Source organism: Symphodus melops (genome assembly GCF_947650265.1).
Source record: "Symphodus melops genome assembly, chromosome: 5".
NCBI classification, from domain to species: Eukaryota; Metazoa; Chordata; class Actinopteri; order Labriformes; family Labridae; genus Symphodus; species Symphodus melops.
Window position 1 is genome coordinate 12,666,450 of NC_136695.1, and position 9,070 is coordinate 12,675,519.

The following is a 9,070-nucleotide window of genomic DNA, read 5'->3' on the forward strand; positions in this document are numbered from 1 at the left end:
TAAAATGAATAGAATAGAGGTATGACTGGTTTGACTGAATATTTTAGAGAGTTAGAGTCTGGGTGTTTGTCTGTTTCACAGACAATTGTTCCTTTAATATGTTAGATAATCCGAGGACTAAGACGGTTTTCTTTTTGTACTGAATGGAGCTTCTTTCTTTTTGAAGACACAGAAATACATGTTCATTTACCGCTGCAGTGGGATAAGCAACAACAACAAAAAAGTTGAAAAAAACACCTGATAGGCTGTGCATGTAGTAGGCTAAGACATTTCAGATACATTTTATATGACAGATTATATGAGACCTTCGTACAACGCATATAATACACATGGAGTAAAATTTTCCATAACAATCCTCCCTTTTGATTACACGTTAATCACACAATATGATACTTGGGAAATTTTCTTAAATGTGTGTGCAGTCACAGTAAACCAAACATCCGTAATTACAATGACAATGTGTAACCACTTCAAGTCAAAACTTCATAAAGGTACAGCATATCAATATTTACGGACTATATTCTTCTCATCATCACTGTCGCTGCTGGACTCTCACAATTTTTAACAAGGGAAGTCATGGTAAGGAGTTGATATTGAACAGTTTGGTTCTCTAGGTGCTGAACCCGAGTTCTGGTGCAGGGAATAACACAACGAGATAAAACCAAAATCAGTAGCACAACTCCAATAAACAGCAACTTTATCATAGAAGGAAGAAAGAAAGAGCAGGAGGCATTAAGAGGGATATTACATCCTGCAATGGTAGCCAAATATGTGCCTTTGGGGTCTTGACGAGTAATACTGACAGAAGGGTTAACAAAGAGGTTGAGACCATTATTATTATTTTATTTTTTTACATGTACACTGATTGAGATTGAACACAAAAAGCATTAGTCGGTGCAGTAACTGTGTGAGGATCACGAAGAACATAATAACTTCCGTCCCATTCTTACCCTGAGGGTAAGATTCAAAGTCTGAGTCCTTGCTTGCTGAGTGTGGTTGAAACGGTTGAGTGTGGTTGCTTTTCTAATGAAACGGTTGAGTGTGGTTGCATGAGAGGTACAGTGTAAGTAAGTAAGTTGTCTCAACTCATAGATATATTTCAGTTCAAATGGGGCCCATTGTACAGCTGTAACACGTGTCAGGATCATCATCATTAGGTCTATGATGAAAAACACGAAATGAATGACACAGCTGAAAAGCTTTAGATTAGAAAACCTTTCTCTAATGGTTTCCCCAGAGGCAGATATAGAATAGATATATCTGCCACTGTATCTAATTGGGGTAGACAAAATAAATCTGTGATCTGTGATCAGAGAATGAGTAGCCCCAAAATCCACCATACATTTCACCAGTTTACCCAAAATTTCTATCGTAAACACAGTTTTGAAATGTGGGAGAATCAAAATAACACAGTTACCCAAAATAAGTAAATAAACATATGTTTCTGGCAGGGGTTGTATTTGTAACTCTAAGTGTGTTAATGCTTCCTGTGTGTGTAACCTATGTGAATCAGTAGAAGCAGGCACCGTTTCAACAGTGTGTAGCACCCAGAGTCCCAACCTCCCGTCCGTCCCCACCGGTGGCTCCTCCTTCAGCTCCTCCTCGCTGCAGGCAAACGTCCCTTCAATAGACTGGTATAGTTATGACGTATTTTTGTAGGCCAACCCGAAAAAATGACACCGGTGGTTCCTACGTAAATTTGTCTATGGGATTTTTGCATTGGATTTTGGATCATTGCAGAAAATAAGCTCTGTGTCAAACACACGTTTCTGACGCGTTGTTGTTTTGTTTAGCGGGATAATCTTTACAGATGAACATCATTTATATGAAGTTTGAAGAGCTAATGCAGCCGAGAGAAGTAAAAAGCTAACGTTATGCGCTAGCGAACTACACCGCGGTCGATTTATAATGACGTCACGACCGTTATGCTTCATCGATCTAATCAGTGGATTTGACAAGATAGCTAAACGTTAGCTTAATAAGTTGTTTATTAACTAATATTTGCAAGAGCACTGAAAAACATGACTAGAGGCTGTAAGGAGGATTAGGGAGAGCGTTCCCGGCGTGATGACGTTTAATGTCTGTGGCGACCACTGTAGTTTCAGTTAGCTACTTAATAAGCCCTTCTAGAGTTAGGAACCCATGGCGCTAAAATGCTAACCCACTTCCTGGTTTTAGGACTCAAAACTACACCAGTCTATGGCCGGCAGAAATAGCACACGTCAGAATGTCAGTCAAGGGCTCGGCCCCCTTCGCATCCGTGTCTTTGGGACAGGCCCTGGAAATGGGCAGATCCACTGTCCATGGTGAGTGTAGCCTTATGCAACAGTGTCTCTCTTGTCTTTCTGTTCCCTTCTCGCTCATTCACCACGTCCTGAGCGTGTAAAACGTGTCTTTGGAATTCTCCATATACCTTGCACCATGACGCCATGTCTGCCCTGCAACTTCAGATAATCCATAATGTGGTTGCAGAGGAGGCCTGAGTGACGGTTAAAGGCTTCCGTCAGGCAATGCAGGAAATCAGCAGCTTGCTTTTCTGGGCGCTGCATAACACTGCTGATAGCACTGGTATCAGTCTTTCTGAAGAATTTGTCTCTCAGGTCTCGGGTCAGAGTAGCAACAGCAGCTTTGTATTCCAGTGTCTGTGTTATTCCAACCTGGATGCTTTGCTCGTTGGTCTGGAGCTGGCAATGTTAGGGCTGTCATAACGTTGCGATGTTGAAGAACCGTTAGCTAGGCCCTGTTGACCATGGGGAGGAGGCTGGTCGTCTGGTTCCGACTGGCCTGGTTCCAGTGGTGGCAGGGCCGGCGGCATGGGAGGGTAGGAGTCCAGGTCCGAGTCCGTCACCCTGAGGGCCTGCAAAGGGGCACAAGGAGACAGGCGTGAGGTATCACTAGACCTATATGGAGGTATGCTGAACTGGTTTTTTCTTCCAGTTACATTCCCACTTTAAACTCTTCCCTCTGCCATTCTTTTACATGACCTTCTTTCTCTCTCTCCCTTTTGCAGCGAGAGCCTCACTGCAGTCTTCCACATTCTCATGCATTTGCTATGACTCCCATATCTTTTGCTATGAAATCCATATTCATTCATCCACTCATTCAGACGTTCGAAAAACTTTTCACTGTATTTTTTTTTTGTTTGTTTTTTCCCATTTTCCAGTTTTTTCTTTTTTTCCCATAATATTACACACTGGACTGTCGGGGAAAGGCACATGACTTTTAGTGGATCCGGACCCCTTCTTACAGTCAAGACGTCTCTTGCTGGCTTTCCTAATTTTATCGTGCCGAAATACTAAGGGCACTGATTCTCCACGAGAAAATTCCCACACTTTAAATTTTCCCTTGGAAAGTCCTGATTTCCTACTTTTATTGTGTCGAAATCATAAGGGCACTGAGTCTCCAAGAAAAATTCCCGATTCCCAAATTTTGTAGTGCTTGAAATACTAAGAGCACTTGTTTTTCCCTCTGGAAAATCCCCATTTCTTGCTTTTATAGTGCTTGAAATACTAAGAGCACTTTAAATTTTCCCTTGGAAAGTCCTAATTTCCAGATTTTATAGTGCTTGAAATTGTAAGAGCACTCCCTACTGAATACTACCTATTCAGCAATCAGTCCCTTTCCCGGAGAGTCTGTAATATAATTTGAATAGTATCTCACCCAGTATTCTCTCGGATCAAGTCCCTTGGATCCAGGCAGCCGTAGATGCAGGAAACGAGATCCCGGCTCCACTGTTCAAACAGGTGGACTGAGTTTTTTCTCCTCAGGCTGGCCAAGCATCGTTCACCCGTTTCCCTCATGTAGCAGCTCGCTGGATCCTGCCGACAACGCCAAATTGTTGTGGAATTTTTCCCATTACCAAAGACTGAAAATAAAGAGTGAGAAGATCTATTCAAAAAAGAACCCCAAGATCGATCTGGTCCCAATGAACATTTATTCGAAGGCAAGATAAGCATTCAAAGACCCCTCTCTCACACAGTGGAGAGAGAAAGAGGCCCAGAGAAAAGGCAAACATGAAAACGTATTTATTTCCATCACACTACACAGAGCACTTCCCCATCACGCCACATAGAGCCACTGCATACCTGGCAGGGCACAATGAGAAAAGAGACGACATGATTTACCATCTCCCAAGTCTGAGAAAGAGAATAAAGGGAGAGAAATGGTGGAAAACAAAACACCTGATAGGCTGTGCATGTCGTATTCTAAGACATTTCAGATAAATTTTATATGACAGATTCTATGAGGCCTTCTTACAACGCATATAGTACACATGGAGTAACATTTACCATAACACTTATTAAAGAGTCACGTTTTTCAAAAATATGATGCTAAATACACTTTACCATGTTTTTGTAAGACTAATATGTGTCCCCGGCATGTCTATTGTCTACAAAGTCACTAAATAAATGAACCCTTTCAACAAATGCCCAAGCCTTTATACGGTTCTTTTATAGTCTTAAGGTTCAAGGTCCAAGGTTCTTTATTGTCAATTCCAAAATATGTCAGACATACAGTGAAATCGAAATTACGTTTCCCCCCTCCCCACGGTGCAATGTAGATAAAAAAGGTACGGTAAATAAAATAAAACAAGGTAAAAAAGATAACTAATATTTACATTAATAAACCTAAATGTGCAAAAAGTACAAAGTTAAATAAAATGTAGTATAAAACAAGACTAGAAAATTTGCATTTCCCTGCGGAAAATGCGTGTGAAGGCTTCCCGCTGAATGAAGAAGAACTAGCAGAAGTAGAGGAAAACACACAGAAGTAAAAGTAGAACAAGAAGTAGAAAAAAGTACAAGTATCTGTACGAGAACAAGAAATAGTGCTAGAATAAGAAAATGTAGTAAAAGAAGTGGAAGCAGAAAAAGAAGTACAAGCAGAATAAGAAGACGTAGAAGAAGAGGAAATTAGCAGAAAAAACAGTAGTAAAATTAGTACAAGAAGTAAAAGTATCTCTACAAGAACAAGAAATACTGATAAAGAAAATGTAGTAAAAGACGTGGAAGCAGAAAATGTAGAAAAAGCAGAAGTATGAAGAAGTAAATGAGAAAGCAAAGCATTTACAGTATAAAGTTCAATGCGTGTGTGGGGGAGGGTGTTTGTGTGTGTAACTGCAATCAAGAGTACCGTAAATTCCAGACTATTGAGCGCACCTGGATATAAGCCGCACCGGCTAAAAATAAGTAAAAAAAATTATTAGTACATATATAAGCCGCACTTGATTATAAGCCGCAGGTGTCCACGTTATAACAGAGCTATTTGCACAGAAAGACGTGACATAAAAACATTTGTTTAACTTTTAATTAAATACGTACTACCAGTAACATCCGCAAATACGAAGCCTAGTGGAAATCCTTGATCGAACAGTGTCTGTAACACGGCTGATGAAAAAGATTACCGTAATATATTTCACAAGAAAAAGTCCATCCATTCACTGCCTCAGAATGACTTCATTACTCACTTCCTCAGTCTCTTTTTCGTTGTCGCTGTGAACTTTACATGCAGCAGCTCTATTAGCTTCTTTGACAGCCAGCTCGATCGCCTTTAACTTGAAAGCTGCATCATATGTATTTCTCCGTGTGTTTTCCATGATGAGGGTGCGTGCATGAAGCGCAAAATGACTGATATTAAGATCCGATGTGACGAAGTCAAATGTTTTTGCGGCACAAGCTCATTGTCCCCCATAAAAAATCCATAAATAAGCCGCACCGGAGTAGAAGCCGCAGTGCTCGAAGTGTGAGGAAAAAAAAGTGCTTATTTTAAGGGTTAAAATGAAGAGTTGGTGGCTGAATGATGATTTTATGAGCAAGAGGAGAAGTAGCTGAACACGTTGATGTAATTTTTATGTCTGGGATCCAAGAAATGTCGGAATTACAGCGATGTAAAAACTGAGAAAATTTTCGTGTTCTTCAGACATGTTTGCTTTCGTTTTAATGGTTTCGAATGGAGAGTTTTTTGGACCACCTGCCGCTTTGAAGCTCACAGTGTCCAAACCGTTGCTCCGTTTGTCCTGAAATCCTAATGTGAGCGAGAGGACAAGTTTTCCTACGTTTTGAGGGTAAATTTAGTCATGTGGTGTGAAAATTGTTGTCGCTAGAGCAATTTGTTCGGGAGATTTTGAAATAATCTCCCAACTCAGCCGCACTCTAACGATGATGTCACCCACTCTAGCTGGGAACCTCCCACCACATACACACCCATTCAAAAACGTGGAAGACGGCAAAAAACATCACCAAACATTTGGAGGTATAGTTTAAAAAGTATAAAAGATAGCAAAACAATGTAAATGTAGTAAAAGTAGTGGAGAAACGTGTGAACGTTTTAAAGTACAAATGAAGTCTCTACGTGGAACACAGCAAAAGTTATAAGGCTGAGAAAAAAGTGGAAAAGTTGAAACGTTTCCCATTCATTTCAATGGGGCAGAATTTTCTGGAAAAAGTGAAATAACTTAAAAAGTAAAAGTAGTAAAAACGTGAAAAGTCATAGCCATAATGAGCAGAAAAAGCTGAACAGTATGATAGTTGAACGGTGAAAGTAGCACAAACGGTGCAAAAGTAGAAGCGAAGCAAAAAACGTACGGAAGTGGGAGAATAAGTATAAAGAACTGGATAACAATAGTGTGAATGCTTTGAAGCATTCACACTAATTATAAGAAAAGTGAAACTTGTGCATGCGTGCAATGTGCAATAAGTGACCAGGGTTCTGTTTCAATGGTCAAACAGGAGGAGGGTCCAATGTTCAGTGTTCATGGGGGCAGGGTGGAGGGAGGAGAGGGAAGAGAGTTCAGCTTCCTGACAGCTTGGTGGAAGAAGCTGTTTCTCAGTCTGGTAGAGCCGGCCTGCAGGCTGCGGTACCGTCTCCCCGATGGCAGGAGGCTAAAGAGGCTGTGTGAGGGGTGGGTGGGGTCACTCACAATGCGGGTTGCTTTGCGGGTGAGGCGGGTGCCGTAGAGGTCCAGAAGAGAGGGGAGCGGGACACCGATGATCCGTTCAGCCGCCTTCACTGTGCGCTGCAGGGTCTTGTGGTTGGCAGCAGTGCAGCTCCCCAGCCACACAGTGATGCAGCTGGTCAGGATGCCCTCGATGGTGCCTCTGTAGAAGGAGCACATGATGGGTGGGGGTGCTTGTGCAATCTTCAGCTTCAGAGGAAGTAGAGGCGCTGCTGGGACTTCATGGCCAGTGATGTGGTGTTGGCTGTCCAGGAGAGATCCTCACTGATGTGGACCCCCAGGAACTTGGTGCTGCTCACTCTCTCCACAGCAGCACCGTCGATGGTCAGGGGGGGTTTGGGCGTGGGGGCATTCCGGAAGTCGACAACAACCTCCTTGGTCTTGTCGATATTCAGGAAGAGGTTGTTGTCTTTGCACCACGTGGCCAGTTGGCCCACCTCCATCCTGTAGTGCGTCTCGTCGTTGTTGGAGATGAGACCGACCACTGTTGTGTCGTCCGCGAACTTCACAATGTGGTTGCTGCTGAAGGATGGAGTGCAGTCGTGGGTCAGCAGCGTGAAGAGCAGGGGGCTGAGCACACAGCCTTGGGGGGCCCCGGTGCTCAGGATGGTGGTTTTTGATGCGTTGCCGCCAACCCGCACAGTCTGAGGCCTCTCGCTGAGGAAGTCCAGCAGCCAGTTGCACAGGGAAGTGCTGAGCCCCAGCTGGTCCAGTTTGCCGATCAGCAGCTGAGGGATGATGGTGTTGAATGCTGAACTGAAGTCTATGAACAGCATTCTGACGTATGAGTTTTTGGAGTCCAGGTGGGTGAGGGCTGGGTGAAGAGCAGAGCAGATTGCATCCTCGGTTGATCTGTTGCCCCGGTATGCAAACTGGTAGGGGTCCAGGGTGGAGGGAAGGGAGGATTTGATGTGGGCCATGAAGAGAGGTGTTGTTGTCACAGGTCTGTGGCTTGGGTTTGTAGTCCGTGATGGTCTGGATACCACGCCACAGGCTCTGCGCGTCTCTGCTGTCCTTGAAGTGTCTGGTTACTTTAAGTGAGTAGCTGTGTTTAGCTTTCTTGATGCCACGGGACAGGTTGGCCCTCGCTGTTCTCAGGCCGACTGCATCCCCAGCTCTGAATGCGATGTTCCTGGCCCTCAGTAGCCCGCGTACCTCTCCTGTCAGCCATGGCTTCTGGTTAGCCCGGGTGGTGATGGTTCTGGTGGTGGTGACATCATCAATGCATTTGCCAATGTAGGACGTAACAGTGTCAGAGTACTCCTCAATGTCTGTGTGGTTGTTGTAGGTGGCTGCCTGCTTAAACATCTCCCAGTCTGTGGTTTCAAAGCAGTCCTGAAGTGCAGCAGAAGCCCCCTCTGGCCACACGCAGAGAAGGTAACACCTTAGACATGATTTACACATCTGTTAAAGGTGCTTACAAGGCTTCACCCCTCCCCCACATTGGCCACTCTTACCACATCAGTGTAATGCTAATGCCAGCTTACAGACCCAGGGTTAAAGTCACCAAACCAGTTCTGAAGCAGGTATTAACTTATTATTGTGGCAGGCTGCATGGAAGAATGACACACGTAATGAGATTCGGTCTCCTTCAGCGCACACTCTCCCGAGCAAATACTTTTATTTTGTCAGAACAACACACAAACATTGAACCTCTCTGCCAACAGCAGGACTTTAATAACTGTTCTACCCCAAACCCTCATGGTTTACACCAAAGTCCCGAACACCCATAATGCTTTGCAGCATCCAGTCCCCGCGATTGGCTCTACGATCGCTACATTATCATAGATGCAAATTATGTTGCATTGATGTTGCATTCTTTATCAGTAAACCATCAAAAATATAAAGAACAATGGTGTGATTGTGTTTGATGGGAATTTACACAGCATCAGCCTATCACGGACTGACTAAAAAGAAGGTACGTGATGTACCCTACGTCACTGTAGCCACTCGATGTTACCGTAGATTTTTGAAAGCTCGATGAGTTTTTGCCGGTTTAATTTCACCATGGATATCCGTATAAATCCAGGCTATGCCGACTGTTCTCACAGCACACACCTTTGCCCTAATTTAACTCATTCCCCGCCATTGACGAGATCTTCCGTCAATTGGTGT